This window comes from Anabrus simplex, chromosome 3, assembly GCF_040414725.1.
Source record: "Anabrus simplex isolate iqAnaSimp1 chromosome 3, ASM4041472v1, whole genome shotgun sequence".
NCBI classification, from domain to species: domain Eukaryota; kingdom Metazoa; phylum Arthropoda; class Insecta; order Orthoptera; family Tettigoniidae; genus Anabrus; species Anabrus simplex.
In genome coordinates this window covers 512618622-512636737 of record NC_090267.1, presented here as the reverse complement: position 1 = coordinate 512636737, position 18116 = coordinate 512618622, and the positions used below count along the sequence as shown (strand labels likewise).

Below are 18116 nucleotides of genomic sequence, written 5' to 3'. Positions count from 1 at the left end.
ATTCCTGGCTTTGTCAGGGATTCAGGGACTTTTACCTGGATGTGTGGGCTGTTCGAAGTCTACTCACTCTACGTGATTACAATTGAGGAACTGCCGGACGGTGATATGGCGGCTCTGTACCAAAAAGCCACGGGGAGGGTTCCTAAGCATTCGTGAGGATTCGTCGTGCTGATCACATCACGCCTCGTAATCTTCAGTCCTTCGGACAGAGTAGCGATCGTTTGGTAGGCCATGGTCCTTCTGGACTGTTGCAGCATAGGGTTTGGTTTCATTTATTTTCTTCTCATAAAATAACTAAAAACCTGCATAAGGTGTAAAAATAAAGTTGTCCAAAAACTTCGGGCACACTCTTCATACGTAGAAGAAAATACAGTGTTATATACACTGACTGAGCAAATGTCATGGGATAGCGCAGCACTGATGCGCAGGTGTGTTGTCTCCTCACCACACGCCCCCTGTGCCAGCGGCAGCTGTATAGGAGACCTTGTGAGCAGTGGCTGTGCTTGTGACAAGTGTAACATGGAACGTCGTCGTGAGCTGACACCGTTCGAACGGGGTATGGTGGTCGGTGCCCGACGGATAGGAAGTGCGATTTCGGAAGTGGTGCGGAATTCGGCTTCACACTATCAACGGCGTCCACGGTGTATCGTGAATGGTTGAATGCGGGTGTCACCGTCCACAACAGACGAACGACCGGCCGTCCAGCCACCCTCGATAACCGTGACCGGCGACATCTGAGACGTATTGTTAATAGTGACAGACGGGCAACCGTGCAACAAATCAGGTTCAATTCAACACAGGCCGTGCTAGACACCTCTCCCAGTGGACAATCCGTAGGAACATGGGTTTTATGGGGTATGGGAGCCGGCGCCGCACACGGATGCCAATGTTAACCCAACGTCATCGGGCACAAAGCCGCGCATTTGTCGCCAGTCACCAGGGATGGACACTGGAACAATGGCGTAACGTGATATGGTCGGACGAATCGCGATTTCAACTGCACCATGCCGATGGGAGGCACCGTGTATGGGGCAGACCACATGAAGCGATGGACCCCGCCTGCCTCGAAGGTGTGGTCCAGGGCGCTGGTGTCTCTGTTATAGTCTGGGGTGAATTTTCCTGCTATGAAATGGGCCCCCTAGTTGTTCTGGAAGAGACTTTGAATGGTACGCGGTATGTTGAGCTGCTCGGAGACCATCTCCACCCATTTTTGGCCTTCCAGCGCCCAGACGGTTCTGCGGTGTTTCAAGATGATAACGCGCCGCCACATCGCTCCCACGTTGACCAGGAATGGTTCCAGGAACATGCAGCGGAGGTGCAACGACTGCCATGGCCACCCAGGAGCCCCGATATGAACCCTATCAAGCATATCTGGGATGTCCTGGAAAGCAGGCTCCGTGCCATGGATCCTGCACCCACGAACCAGCCGCTCTGCAAACGATTTGGTGTCAGCTGCGTCCAGAGGACTACCAGGGACTTGTCGACTCACTTCCACGACGTCTCACTGCAGTTCACAGGGCCATAAGAGGCCCCACACGCTATTAGGTGACTATCCCATGACATTTGCTAAGTCAGTGTAGTCATGGCCCCGAAACGGCTTTATTTCCCTATCAGAACTAATTTTCTACAACTACATAGTATTATCGTGCAGTTCTTGATCTAAAGCTTGGGATTGTGTCGTGGAAGGCAATGGCATTATTAATCACAGTCCTTCTATATAGGACGGTTGTCTTGGGAGCTCATAGGTTAGTCTCGAGGGGGCGTTTCTGCCAGGCAGAGAACATTTCTAAGATACATGGGCTTCACTCTTTCTAGTGTAGCTGAGTTATCCTCCGACAGGTGCTCCCAGGTAATGTCTAAGGCGTACGTCATGATGAGGTCTGTTTGTACGTAGACTTTTTTTCTTTTAGCAGCATTTAAGTTGTTAGGAAAGCCCTGCCATCTGTTGAATATATTTGCAAGCTGAGAAAAGTTATAGAATCAAAGAGTATTCTTCCATCATCAGAGGAAGAGTATACTCTCCGGCTTCAGAGATAGTAATCAAACATAGATGCATGCAATGACATTACCAAATATGAAAATCATATAAATCAGAATATTAATGAAAGTGTTAGTCGCGCAGGAAGTCGCTGAGTACAGAATGTATTGCGGGTTAGGGTAATTCTTCCCCTGCAATTATTGGAGTGACCATATAATGATTTGATTTTATGATTACACAAAGCTGGCTGAACTTAGGGGCCTATCTGAGTCTCGTGACTCACCGGCAGGTAATTCAGGGGAGAATAAACCGAAAATGAAGCAACTCGGTCCAGTAGAACGGACGGACGGATTTGCCAAAGCTGTTTTTAGTAAACTCTTTTAAAATATACAGGAGTAACAGCTTTTCAAAAAAAGTTTTGAAAAGATCTTCTGAAACCTTTTCATGAAACTTAAATGAGATGTTAATGAAAATTTGGAATTAAGTGGATAATACTCGTTTAAGAAGCACTGTGTATATTTTTCCTGTACATATATTAGGAGATGTATTGGACTAAAGTTGTGTAATTTTTATGTTGTATAATTTTGCATTTAAAGATCCCTACTACTTGAAATATTCTACAATCAAAAATTCCATTATAGCTAATGTAGCTGTGAGAGGAGAAGACTGCTGTGTACAGTCTGGCAACTTCGAGACAAGAAAGAAGAAACTCAATTCTTTCAATTTTAGCCATGAAAATGTTTTTGTTTTTTTCAAAATGACCGAAATATCCATTTTTATCTCCAGACCGTCCCCTTAAGGTACTTCTTAGAGAATATCGTTGATCGCGACTACCTTGCTTTGATAAATCTGGATTCACTTTCGCCGCGAAGTGACGCGCTCTTTCATGTATATTTATGTTATGGCTTCCTGTGCCGGGAGTATCTCCCATGAGCGACCTGAGCGTGTGGGTGTTGGATGATTATGATCATGAGGTAGGAAGAGGGTGAAACCTGGTGTCGGCACGTAGCCTACTCATATCGAATAACACCAAAGGGTCTGCTGAAAGCTTAAACTCCCCATTGGACGGACGAATCACCACCAACAGCGCCATATGAGCACTGCGGAGAGGTTTGGAATTGAATCCAGGCTTTTGGCACGCACTCTAGTGATGAGAGATTGTATGCCACCACCTCCCCTAGCCTGCCGGCCAACATGCTGATGGTGAAACTTGTTCCAACAACAGGACTCGAACAGTCAAACCATAACGCCTTAACAATCATGATGAAACATGACAGGAAGTTTGATTACAGGACTGTTCACATCTGACGAAGAGTTAGATGTGACCTATGGTTTCGTCAATTACATTGTTACATCGCACTTTGCGAGCCGTTCCGAGACAGTAGTTGTGTTCGTTTCAGTGGTTACTAAGTGCGACGCTTTTTTTAAACATCGTAAATCTTTTACATAGTGTCTATATACAATAACATAGCACTAAGAAATTATACAAACTTTCAGTCTTTCAGTGAATAACAGATGTTTGTCTCTGAAAGCATCATACAGCGTTCACCGTGCGCGCAGCTGTGAGAGAGCGCGTTCGAATCCACCGTCGGCAGCCCTGAAGATGGTTTCCCGTGGTTACCCACCTTCACACCAGGTAAATGCTGTACCTAAATGAAGACTATGGACGCTTCCTTCCCACTAATAGCCCTTTCTCATTCTTGCGTCATCGAAAACCTTGGTCGTGTCAGTGGGACGTTAATTAAGTAGCGAAAAGAAAAAACAACAAAAAGCAAATCAAACCAAGCCCTATTGCGGAACAGATTACGAGGTGTCGTATGGTCAGCACGACGAATCCTCTCGGCCGTTGTTCTTGGCTGTCTAGAGCGGGGCCGCCATATACACCGCCAGATAGCTCCTCAACTGTAATCACGTTGGCTGAACCAGATCGAGGTACAAATGTATGACCTGCCTTGAAATCAAATCCAATGCCTCTGGGTAAAAAGAAGGCACGCTGCTCCTACAATGAAAAAACTATATTTTATTCAAAATTTCGAAACTTCCATTTTATCGTCCCGGTTTTTGCACTAAAAAAAGTCTTATAAATTGTTTGACCAAATCCTCCTGCCTCGTCATCCAGTATGCTTCCAATTTGACTCTATATTTTCACAAGTCAGGCCAGAATGCTGGTCAAGAAGAAGCAAGTAACGAAGTAAATACGAGGAAAGGTAAGGTGAACGAATGTTTTCTCCAGTTCTTTTATTGACGACGAAGCACATTTGTCATGTGTGAGTACCTGCACTCAACTTTCGACAGAAAGTACAGATGTTCCTATGAATTTTACGATTCCCATGTAGAGATGAGGTGTTCAGCCCCTGGACTGAGACGCTCCCTGTGTGCATCAGCGTCTCTACTGACACATTTGATATTTATCTAACTAAATTAATTAAAACTGTGCCATAGATTACTCCAATAGCGACCTGCTTTATCTGCCATCTGCTGGCGTAAAATGGTAGGTATAAATGTACACGCAGGCAACCTAAATGGCATCAGATTAGAATGCCTTCATACGGTAGCTGAGGCCATACGCTTTTTGTTTCTTATTTAATCTGCTCACCCTCCAAGGTTGGATTTTCCCTCGGACTCAGCGAGGGATCCCACCTCTACCGCCGCAAGGGCAGTTTCCTGGAGCATGAGACATTGGGTCGGGGGATACAATTGGAATGGAGGACCATTACCTCGCCCAGGCGGCCTCACCTGCTATACGGAATAGGGGCCTTGTGGGGAGATGGAAAGATCGGAGAGGATAGACAAGGAAGAGGGGAGGAAGTGGTTATGGCCTTAACTTAGGTACCATCCCGGCATTTGCCTGGAGGAGAAGTTGCAAACCAGTGCCAGGATGGCTGAGCTGGTAATCGAACCCTGTCCAGTCAGTTTACCTCCCGAGGATTAGTGTACCCCGTTCCAGTCTTCGTACCACTTTTCAAATTTCGTGGAAGCGCTGGGAATCGAACCTGGCCTCGGGGGTCGCAACTAACCACACCAACCACTACACCACAGGGGCGGACTTCATTATTATTGTTGTTGTTATTATTATCAAGATAGTTTTAAAGAGAAGTGGAATTACATTGTACCTTAACGAACTTTCATGATATCTTCATGGCAAAAAGAATTCCGCTGTCATGAACTGAACAACCAAATGATTGAGAACTCAGGCAAACGTTATGAACTAAGTGCATGGTTATTTATCACCAGAGTCGGCAGTAATAGGTTAGAATGCAAATTAATTTGGTTATTAGACTTCTTCCGTTGTGTAGCAAAAGTAACATAAAATTTAGGGGTTCTGATGGGCCGTAACCCTAAAGTCCATGCAATATTCATAACATGACCGTTGTGTAGGGTAGACTATACTCATAACATGACCGTTGTGTAGGGCAGACTATACTCATAACATGACCGTTGTGTAGGGTAGACTATACTCATAACATGACCGTTGTGTAGGGTAGACTATACTCATAACATGACCGTTGTGTAGGGTAGACTATACTCATAACATGACCGTTGTGTAGGGTAGACTATATTCGATACCCGCTTCGGTAAGTTGACATCCTAACTTATGACTGCCTAAAAATCCGGACTCGATTGATCACCGACACTGAGTTACACTGGAATAATGTACGATTATGAAATTCATATATTTTTACAAAATAATCGAGGTTAAATTTCAATTCATTATATATATATTCAGTATTGTTGTTCATCTGGCTATTTGAAGTTTGATTTTCGCTTCAAACTGTAGAAAATGTGGCTGTGATTGAGATATCACAGATAATTTTTCTGCATGATTCCCTGTCAATAACTTGCTTGATTACATCATGTAATGTACATCTGCCGGTAATCTGGGTAATCCTCATGGTGAGGCTTTTCCAAGTGGCCTCTGTCGTTTAGATTTGCACTGATGATTAATTTTTCCGTATTTTGTATTTTAATTGACGGAGCCCAATCTAGCTCTTCAATTTAATTTTTTTGGACGGACTCGTTTGTGGAACTTTCAACATCCTTATCCAATAAAAAAATTCAGTCAAATCGATCGTATTCATCCTTATCTTTCTCAACGTCCGCGGCTCACATCGATGTACCTTTCGTGCCGGGGCTAAAGGGTATAAGTCAAAAGTAGCAGCAACTCAGGACATATGTTTGAAATTTTCAAAACAGATACATTTTTAAATGTAGACCGTTTGAAATGAACATCAATACACTTCAGAAAATTGCATTTTATTTTGTTGAATATTCGTTTTCTTCTTCTAAATATTGAAAACTAAATCAGTTACTTGTACTTTGTACTCCCTGGCACGAAAGGTATTAGTATCACAGTTTACCACTCTTACTTTCAGGTTGCTCGAAGTCTCGTGGTGTTTCCACAGCCTTGTTCATTTCGTTGCATAAAGACAGCTGTGAACCGTTCCGGACTTTAGTACATATTTTTGATGGTTTGGGCAACGTACGTTAAGAAAGCATCGCATAATTGTTCCTTCTTTGAAGGCGCACTGCTCGTCTTTATTTTAAAATATGTGTAACTATCTGAAATGCAGCTGTGCTTTGCCTCCTCTTAAGTCACTTGTCTGGAATTCAAATCAGACTGCTCTGCACCAAATCAACCCAATAATGACTTGACACAAAGGAGGTGGGTGTGTACTGACTTCCAAGAAGTTTCCATTGCAGTGAGTAATTTCTTGGGAAGCCTCATTCAGTCAGCAAGCAAGACCTTTTGAGAGTGCGTCACGTCATAAGGTAGGCGTCTACACGCACTTGGCGGTTCGATTATTTTAGCAGTCACTCGTGGCGTCTATACTTCGCTTGCCCGCTGGCCGAACAACCAGTTTATGTTCGAGTGCACAAATTATTCACGCACTCCTCTCTATTACACGCTATTATACTGCCTCCCTGTTTATCTTAAACACCATCCTTTGGCTATTCTGGCTTACAGCCTCGTATAGTGTTCAATTGAAACATATGCTGATGTCTAGAAACTCACTCTATGTGTACACACTATATCAGAACGACACCTACTCCTCAGGCGTCTGAACAAGTTTCCCTGCACTCAGCAATGAAGGACGCTGGTTATTGATGGTACCAGTATTCCCTTTTTCAGCACACCAAAGACACGAGGGTTGCAAGGGAAGAGATTTTGACATATGTACGTGTTATGACCTTATGACTGAGGGCCGTCCGCAAATTTGTGTGACGTAACGCGACAAAATGTGTGACGGAAGTGTAACCATAGCAACCGTACAGGCTGTGATGTAAGGTATGGATGGTCAGACAATGTTACCTAGCAACCGTGCTTGGAGTGTCTTATGGCTGGTTGCAGCCGTTGATGGCTAGCCATGATCGAGAGACATATTTATGATCGTTTGATTTTCCCAAGAGAAAAATGCTTTGCTACTTACAGTGCCGACTAGCGCGCTGGTAGCGACACCACAGCAAGCTAAGTGATTTATTAGATCTAGGTAAATGTTGTGTTAAAGAACGGTACTCACCGTGCAGTGAGAAGTGGGAATACTTCAATGCCACAACACTACAAACGGAATGTTCATTATAACGTCCGTTCGCAATATGCCGCTGAATCTTTTTCATGACAAACTCTCCTTTGTCAACAAAGATATTCTCCAAGGCAAAGTTTTCCTTGGAAAAGTACTGATGCAATTGAAGTATAATCTATGTATTAAAAGACTTTACTTTGGCAAATCCGTCCGTCCGTTCTACTGCTTCATTCTTGTTCTATTTTCTCCGGAATTACCTGAGACACTGATAGGTCTCTAAGTTCAGCCAGTTTTGAGTAATCACAAAATCAAATCATTATACGATCACTCTAATAATTGCAGGCTACGGCTTACCCCATCCCGCAATACATTCTGTACTTAGCAGATTCCTAAGCGACTCTCTGTGAAGCCGGAGAGTATACACTTCCTCTGATGATGGAGGAATAGTATTCCCTGCCAGATACTCTTTGATTCTATAACCTTCCTCAGCTTGCAAATATATTCAACAGATGGCAGAGCGTTCCTAATAACTTATATGCTGCTAACAGAAAAAAGTCTACGTACAAACAGACCTCATCATGACGTACGCCTTAGACATTACCTGGGAACACCTGTCGGAGGATAACGTAGCTACACTGTAAGGAGTGAAGCCCATGTATCTCTGTCTGGCAAGAAACGCCCCCTCGAGACTAACCTATGAGCTCACAAGACAACCGTTCTATATAGAAGAACTGTGATAAAAAGTACCATTTCTTTCTACGACACAACACCAAGCTTTAGATCAAAAACTGCAGGATAATTAAGCGAATATACAGATAGACTTTTACCACACAGACGGCATGATGGATTCTGACTACGAACTGCGGCTTACCATAACGTGCTTCTTATTTAATCTATATATATATATATATATAATAAGAGTTGTGTCTGTACATTGCTCAGAATTTGAAAAGAATGGTATTTCTGTATCGGTCATGTCCACAGTAACAAGAAAATGCATTTTTTTACATTTCCGTAATGTCTGTCTGTCTGTCTGTCTGTCTGTCTGTCTGTCTGTCTGTCTGTCTGTCTGTCTGTCTGTCTGTCTGTCTGTCTGTCTGTCTGTCTGTCTGTCTGTCTGTCTGTCTGTCTGTCTGTCTGTCTGTCTGTCTGTCTGTCTGTCTGTACACGCATCACGATAAAACGGCTGAAGAGAATTTAATGAAAATCGGTATGTAATGACGGGTGATGAACCACTGCCATCTAGGCTACAAATTATTTTATTCACGCTGAGTGAAATGGTAGTTTAGGGGAAGGTCTGAAATGTAATTCTCAAATAAGTTATTTACGTTATTAGTGGTCGTATCGATAAATACTACATAACTAACCTAACTTTGGTTATGTCGTTAGTAGTAGTTATGTAAGAAGTTATTAAATTTCCGATCACTTATGTCTTATACATTGTTACCGTACCGCATTTAATCGGAGATATTCATGAACTTGGATTTTTGTTACTAAGTCCATATCAGCGCCGAGTCACGAGAAAATGGGTAAACAGAATTTAGTGAAAATCGGTATGTAAAGTCTGAGAATAAGGAACTACAGTCTACGATATAAATAATTTTGTAAGACACCCTAATATCACAGAGTCGAAAGAAAACTAATGTGAATGCCTGCAATATAGAAAGCTCAAAAACTTTATCAACAATAACACTACATTGACCATTGTTTGTTGTGATGTGTTTTTTGTCTTCTGTTTCCTCTCATCCCCGATAGATAGGATTACTGCAGCGTACCGAGGTTTTTTTTAATTTGCTTGACGTCGCCCCGACACAGGTAGGTCATATGGCGACGATGGGATAGGAAATGAATAGTGGTGTGAAGGAAGCGGCCTTGGCTTTAAGGTACAGCCTGGTGTGACTGGTGTGAAAATGGGAAACCACGGAATACCATCCTTTTTTTCTTAACGTCGCACCGACACAGATATGTCTTATGCGACGATGGGATAGGAAAGGTCTAGGAAGTGGAAGGAAGCGGCCGTGGGTTTAATTAAGGTACAGTCCCGGCATTTGCCTGGTGTGAAGATTGGAAACCACGGAGAAACCATCGTCAGGGCTGCCGACAGTGGGGTTCGAACCCACCATCTCCCGAATACCATCTTCAGGGTTGCCGGCAGTGGGGTTCGAATCCACTATCTCCCAGATGCAATCTCACAGCTGCGCGCCCCTAACCACACGGCCAACTCGCTTGGTCGTACCGACTGTAACAGCCTGCCTGTATATTGGCGGGAAGTAGCTGGGGAGTAAGATAACTTTCTTCTTTAGCATGCCATTCCTCTGGTTCATACATTTTCTGATATATCTGGTACGTAACACACTGGTTCATCATAGTATTCGAGCTATACAATCCCTACTCTGAGGCACTGACTGGAATGAGTAGTGTGCATATTTAACGGAATAATGACAGAGGAGTGTTCACGGCAGTCTGCGACCTGGTCATTCCAGCTCTGGAACTTTGGACTCTTAGATCGGCACCGTAGTACTGTTCGTTGACAGTGATAAAGTGTGCGGTTTTTCATTTGATCGAGTATTTTATATGATAACATTGCTTTCAATCGCTACATTCCTACTGACGTTTTTGTAATGACGTATGTTGAATTCAGTTAGGAAAACCACCAAGACAGTCTTTCTGAGAATCCCGTAGCGAAGCTCGGGAACATCAGCTAGTTTGTTCATAGTGCAGGCAAACAATGTGACTATGACAGGTACGTGCGTAGCATCACGGCTCCTTCATTTGTATATGAAATACGTTTCCGTGGTATCCCTACTTTTACCGGCCCCGTGGTCTAGGGGTAGCCTGCCTGCCTCTTACCCAGAAGCCCCGGGTTCGATTCCAGGCCAGGTCAGGGATTTTTACCTGGGCCTCAGGGCTGGTTCGAGGTCCACTCAGCCTACGTGATTAGAATTGAGGAGCTACCTGACGATGAGAAAGCCAACAATAACGGCCGAGAGGATTCGTCGTGCTAACTACACGACTCCTCGTAATCTGCAGGCCTTCGGGCTGAGCAGCGGTCGCTTGCTAGGCCAAGGCCCTTGAAGGGCTGTAATGCCATGGAGGGTTTTGGGGTATACCTACTTTTATTTAGATGACATTCCCACAAAGGTTCGTGAAAATTCATGTATTAGCTAAAAATATCTCTTTATCTCCAGACTGTCCGCTTAAGTCAACACTCGGACGAAATTATCTTCACATTGATCTGTTTTCGAGATCCACTTTGGTTTACGGGAGTAAAAGTTGGGTGGACTCAGAATATCTTATTCATAAGTTACAAGGAACTGACATGAAGGTAGAGAGAATGATTCCAGTTACAAACAGATGGGAAGAATGGCAGGTGGGTATTCAAAATGAAGGGATAAAGCCTAAGTTAGGAATGAACTCCATGTGCGAACAGAATGACTTCCGTGTTTAGGTCATGTGTGGCGAATGGAGAAGGATAAGTTCCCTAGGAGAACAATGTACTCAACCATGGGGGTAAGAGAGGTAGAGGGAAACCAAGGTGACGATTTTGAGGTATGGAACTAAATGAGACCGCAGAGGTAGCTGCAAATACTGTAGAGGATTTTGAAGGCGCAAAGTTTGCAGACTCATCACAGGAAAACATAACACCCTATAATTAAGATGTATGTAGGTATGTATGTATGTATGTATGTATGTATGTATGTATGTATGTATGTATGTATGTGTGTATGTATGTATGTATGTATGTATGTATGTATGTATGTATGTATGTATGTATGTATGTATGTATGTATGTATGTATGTATGTATGTATGTATGTATGTATGTATGTATGTATGTATGTATGTACGAAGGCAGGCGGGGTATAGCAGACAGCTCCGTGAAGGCCACATTGTAATTCACGGCCAACGACCAGATGAGGCAATGATCTCGTACACCACATGATTTAGTGAGCTGTTGCAAACGCGTAAATATTATATTACATTACCAATGACGGCCTGATTACAGTAATAAAACTTCCCTGTACTTCATGAAGCTTTAGCAGTCAGGTACCGAGCGAGTTGTCATACGGTTAAGGTCGCGCAGCTGTGAGACTGCATTCTGCAAATAGTTGGTTCGAACCCCACTATCGGTAGCCTTGAAGATGCTTTACCATGGTGTTACACCAGGCAAATTCCGAGGCTGTACCTTAATTTTTTTCTTTTTTTTTCTTTTTGCTAGGAGCTTTACGTCGCGCCGACACAGATAGATCTTATGGCGACGATGGGATAGGAAAGGCCTAGGAGTTGGAAGGAAGCGGCCGTGGCCTTAATTAAGGTACAGCCCCAGCATTTGCCTGGTGTGAAAATGGGAAACCACGGAAAACCATTTTCAGGGCTGGCGATAGTGGGATTCGAACCTACTATCTCCCGGATGCAAGCTCACAGCCGCGCGCCTCTACGCGCACGGCCAACTCGCCCGGTGTACCTTATTTAAGGCCACAGCCGCTTCCTTCCAACTCCTAACTGTTTCCTACCCCATCGTAGCCATAAGACCTATCTGCGTTGGTGCAACGTAAAGCAAGATGTAAAAACATGATTATTTGATAAGCATTTACCTAACATCAAATACCTAGCGATCATTACGATCCATCAATATGCTAAGGATGAATAATGTTACAGAACAATCTTTAAAAGAATCTCCTTTCTTCTTCTTCTTATTCTTCCGATTTTTACCTCCACTGTAGGATCGTGGTGCGAACTGTGTCGCACAGATGGATTTACGGCCCGATGCCCTTCCTGACACCAACCCCCTATGGATTGCGTGTTTCTGTGTTGATTGGTTGTGTGCTGAAGACGAGAGCGTTGTGACAAACACAAACACCCAGTCTCCAAACGAAAAGAACTAATAAGACTCTATTAAAATCCCCGACATGACCGGAAATTGAAACCGGGGTCCTCTGAAGAGAAGGCCTCAATGGGGACAATTCAGTCAAGGAGTCGCATATCAATCTTTGAAAGAATGATGTTACTGATTTTACGTTCCGCTAATTACAAAGAGATTTACGGTTTTCGGAGCCGCCTTAGTGCTGGAGTTTCGCTTCTCACAAACTGGTTCTCTTGGTTATACATTATATCAGTCCTGTATAAGGACGGTCCTCTCCAGTGCAGTTGACGTAGCAGGCTTGTATGCTGCACCATCACTGTGTTTTGTGGACTCTCTAAACAAAGAAGGACTGATCTGGAACATATTGCCCGCACCATGAACCAGACACTCAGGATGTGAGTTCACCGGTCAAGGTTCAACAACTCAGATGTCTCGCAGCAAGCAACAACAAGATGGGCAGTTTCCCCTCACTAGCACAGTAGCTTTCCATCCCCTGTTCTGCCACGCACTTCGGCTGAATGATAAATACCAGCCCAACATACATTCAGTTCCTCAAAAATAAATTGTCATTATCGCAACAGATAAATGTTAATTTCCAAAACCAGTAGCACAGTTTGTACTCTCCTGAGTTAACAGCTACTGATAGATGGCGCCGAGGTCAAAGGTTGTGTTGGATACCTATGTATCATGCGTATTAAATAGTTCTGTTTACGTGTGACTATCTAAATGAGTACTGGCACCGTGAGAGAGATCAGAATGAGAACAGAAAATGCCAGAATCACGTTCATGACAATGAGAAGGGAAATTATTTCTAGCCACTATTAATGCAGAATGCAGCCCGGCTCCATGGCTAAATGATTAGCGTGCTGGCTTTTGGTCACAGGCGCCCCGGGTTCAATTCCCGATAGGGTCGGGAATTTTAACCATCATTAGTTAATTTCGATGCCATGGGGGCTCGGGGTATGCGTCGTCTTCATTATCATTCCATCCTCATCATGGCGCGCAAGTCGCCTACGGGAGTAAATCAAAAGACCTGCATCTGGCGAGCTGAACATGTCCTCGGACACTCCAAGCGCTAAAAGCCATACGCCATTTCATTCCAGTTAGAATGTAAACGTATTCAATCAAGCCGCAAGAATTTTCTATCCGCACAACGGTTCTATAGTGAGATCTGCATAACTATTAGCGATATGAAACATAAGAACCCCTAAAGTGCCCCTACCCGCACAACAGTTCTACAGTGAGATTTCCATCAATATTAGCGATCAGAACCCCTAAAGTGTCTTCTACCAGCACAACGGTTCAGCAGTGAGATTTGCATCAATATTAGCGATCTGAAACATCAGACCCCCTAAAGTGTCTCCAACATTTACAACGGTTCTGCAGATTTGCATCAATATTAGCGATCTGAACCACCACCTACCTGCACAACGGTTCTGTAGTGAGATTTGCATAAAAATTAGTGATCTGAACTATCAGAACTCCTAAAGTGTCTTCTACCTGCACAACGGTTCTGCAGAGAGATTTCCATAGATATTAGCGATCTGAACCATCAGAACCCCTAAAGTGTCTCCTACCTACACAACGGTTCTGGAGTGAAATTTGCACAAATATTAGCGATCTGAACCATCAGAACCCCTAAAGAGTCTTCTACCTGCACAACGGTTCTGTAATGAGATTTGCATAAATATTAGCACTCTGAACCATCAGAACCCGTAAATTGTCTTCTACCTGCACAACGGTTCTGCAGTGAGAATTGAATAAATAGTAGCAATCTCAAGCATCACAACCCCTAAAGAGTCTTCTACCTGCACAACGGTTCTGCAGTGAGAATTGAATAAATAGTAGCAATCTCAAGCATCACAACCCCTAAAGAGTCTTCTACCTGCACAACGGTTCTGCAGTGAGAATTGAATAAATAGTAGCAATCTCAAGCATCACAACCCCTAAAGTGTCTCCTACCTGCACAACGGTTCTACAGTGAGATTTGCATTAATATTAGCGATCTGAACCACCACAACCCCTAAAACGTCTCCTACCTGCAGAACGGTTCTGCAGTGAGAGTTGCATCAATATTAGCGATCTGAACCACCACAAACCCTAAAATGTCTCCTACCTGCACAACGGTTCTGTAGTGAGATTTGCATAAATATAAGCAACTAGCAAATGTACCCGTGCTTCGCTACGGTATTCTGCAATGTGTGCGGATATCGAAGTAAATTGCTGTACATGAAGTGAATAAGAATTTTTTAATTGCATGTCTCTTAGCGTTATCCGAGAAAAAGCATAGGGAGGTCCGCAGTCGTTGTTTCCTATGTAAAGTGCGAGTTGCGGAGTTGCGATGATAACGACAGGTCCACTTGTCGGCCGCATTTCACTATGCGTAACGTCAGTCACATTTTCATGGGTAAATTTGTTTATAATCGGGGGCACATATACCGAATGATAAAGAGAATCAGGTAAAAGAGTTACAAAAAATGCACGCTCCCTTGCCTTCTGCTAGTCAAATCAAGAAGGGAATTATACATTACTATGTTACACAGAAGGACCCCATTCCTATTGCTAGTTAAAGTTGATGTGAGGAGTACTGATTACAACAGCAGACGCCTTCCTGCTGACAGTCACTATTGATTTGTAAAGTATTAATTACAATGTAAGACACACTCCCTTCTAGATCGCTACAAATCGACTTAAATTAATAATGTAGGTCGACATACGGAAGTATATGCATGTTCACCTTCATTTACAGAATAGCTGCTGCTAAACGGTGCATTCATATTGAAAAACGGATAGTATGAAAAGACGCCTCTGGCCTCATTTAGCGATCCAAATGGCTGGCCGTATGATATTTCCTCGTATCTCATCTGTTTAAAGGCAAGATTATTTTAGAAACGTTGAATAGGGTGAAATTTTTGTAAGGTTTTCACACAGTGAATTACTTTTCAGATACTTATGCGACAGCTTCAAACATAGAATTTGGCTGGGTGGGCCAATATTCGTGTAGAATTTGATGATCCCTTCTTTCCTATAAGTGAGTCAAACCATCTATTATACGAGTACAAAGTGCAAAATTTAAGTAATCCAGAAATAGAGCCAAATTTAATATAAGGGATAGAGATACGACAAAAAGTCATAGGACCAAAGTTGTAGATCGCTCCAAATTGAACGAGATTGTGCCATCTGTTTTGTAATACGACTTACCGTTTAGCCACCAAATACCTCGAAAGGAAGTCTGCACCGTCATTAAAATTGCCTCCATATTTCGATATTTTCCGGGAGTAAAAAATAAAATGTTTAAATATCTCGTAAATTTTCCGTCGGTTACAGGCTGAAAGCTATAATTTTGCCAAATTTCAATTTTCTAACTCGTCTGGGAGATAGTGCTGCCATCTTGATACGGGGTAGGGGGTTAAAAATTAGGACTTTCAGGAAACTTTTAAGCCAATGAAACCTATAGGTTATCGTTCTGGATGAATATCACCGACTGTGTTCTTATGCAGATTTGAAACTCCCAGCGTGTCCCTCTCAGACAATTTTGAGAATTTTACATTTTTCTAGGGATCCTGAAGTCATCAGGTTGCCTGATACCAAGTTTTAAGTTTCTAGGATACCTAGAATGGTCTCATTAGCTCACGCCTGTTTTCATTTTCATGCCTTAATTTATATATACTGTATATACTACAGTATATATAGATCGCGCCAAACTGACTTCTATTTATTTATTTGGATTATATATTTCACCCACTTCCGAAGTGGTTCTAGGGGCGTCTTTCTCCCACAGTACGTTTTTCAGGTAGTAAGTCATACTTGATAGTCATACTGGAACATAAACACGTCTATCACCTTGGGCATTTTTTACAATTTATTTTTTCATCCTTCCTCACCCTCTATGCCAAAGGGGGCTGAAGTTGGACTTTAAAAATCCGGAATGTTACAATTCATCTCAGCGACTCAGAAAACGATGGATTAGGCAGTATATTCGATTATTATTATGTTTTACTCTCCCCCCTAAAGGGGGTTAAACTTTGAGTTTAAAAAAATCGGGAGTGTCACTATTCATCTCAGCGACCCCGAAAAGTATGGATTCGACACTATTTTCGTTAATTTGTATATCTGACCCCCCTTGCCCCCCGCCCCCAAGGTTTCCTGGGCTGTCTTACCCCCACGTGGTTTTTCTCCTGATACTAAAAATCCGGAGTGTACAATTCACCTCGATGACCCCGAAAACTATGTATTCGACACTATTTTCGTTTAATTTTATATATCAATACCCCCCTTGCCCCCACCCAAATGGGAGCAGAAATTTGACCTTTAAAAATTCGGGAGTGTCACTATTCACCTCAACGGCTCCAAAAACTATGGATTCGACACTATTTTCGATTATATTTTTACCTGACCCCCCGAACCCCTCACACCTAATGGGGCTAGAGGTGACTCGCCCCCACAGTGCTCGTCTCCAGATAGCAAATAATAAGTATTCAAAATTTGATTGAAATTGCTCCAGTGGTTTAGGAGGAGATGTGTCATTTACAAACATACAAACATTCATTTATATACATATAGATCTGAATCATCAGAACCCCTAAGTGTCTCCTACCTGCACAACGGTTCTGTAGTGAGATTTGCATAAATATTAGTGATCTGAACTATCAGAACTCCTAAAGTGTTCTTCTACCTGCACAACGGTTCTGCAGTGAGATTTCCATAAATATTAGCGATATGAACCATCAGACCCCCTAAAGTGTCTTCTACCTGCACAACGGTTCTGCAGTGAGATTTGCACAAATACACTGACTGACAGAGCAAATGCAACACCAAGAAGGAGTGGTCAGAACTTTATGCCAATTGCAGGGTAGACTGACGTCACTGAGGTATGCTCATGATGTGAAATGCGCCGCTGTGCTGCGCACGTAGCGAACGATAAATGGGACACGGCGTTGGCGAATGGCCCACTTCGTACCGTGATTTCTCAGCCGACAGTCATTGTAGAACGTGTTGTCGCGTGCCACAGGACACGTGTATAGCTAAGAATGCCAGGCCGCCGTCAACGGAGGCATTTCCAGCAGACAGACGACTTTACGAGGAATATGGTGATCGGGCTGAGAAGGGCAGGTTGGTCGCTTCGTCAAATCGCAGCCGATACCCATAGGGATGTGTCTACGGTGCAGCGCCTGTGGCGAAGATGGTTGGCGCAGGGACATGTGGCACGTGGGAGGGGTCCAGGCGCAGCCCGAGTGACGTCAGCACGCGAGGATCGGCGCATCCTCCGCCAAGCGGTGGCAGCCCCGCACGCCACGTCAACCGCCATTCTTCAGCATGTGCAAGACACCCTGGCTCTTCCAATATCGACCAGAACAATTTCCCGTCGATTGGTTGAAGGAGGCCTGCACTCCCGGCGTCCGCTCAGAAGACTACCATTGACTCCACAGCATAGACGTGCACGCCTGGCATAGTGCCGGGCTAGAGCGACTTGGATGAGGGAATGGCGGAACGTCGTGTTCTCCGATGAGTCACGCTTCTGTTCTGTCAGTGATAGTCACCGCAGACGAGTGTGGCGTCGGCGTGGAGAAAGGTCAAATCCGGCAGTAACTGTGGAGCGCCCTACCGCTAGACAACGCGGCATCATGGTTTGGGGCGCTATTGCGTATGATTCCACGTCACCTCTAGTGCGTATTCAAGGCACGTTAAATGCCCACCGCTACGTGCAGCATGTGCTGCGGCCGGTGGCACTCCCGTACCTTCAGGGGCTGCCC

General features: G+C 43.8%; 1 protein-coding gene across 1 annotated transcript in view; it reads right to left on the bottom strand.

The window, feature by feature from the left end:
* The window catches only part of LOC136866594 (transforming growth factor-beta-induced protein ig-h3), a 370348-nt gene that overhangs the window by 199741 nt on the left and 152491 nt on the right, over nucleotides 1–18116 (bottom strand). The gene's annotated exons all lie outside the window — the stretch shown is intronic.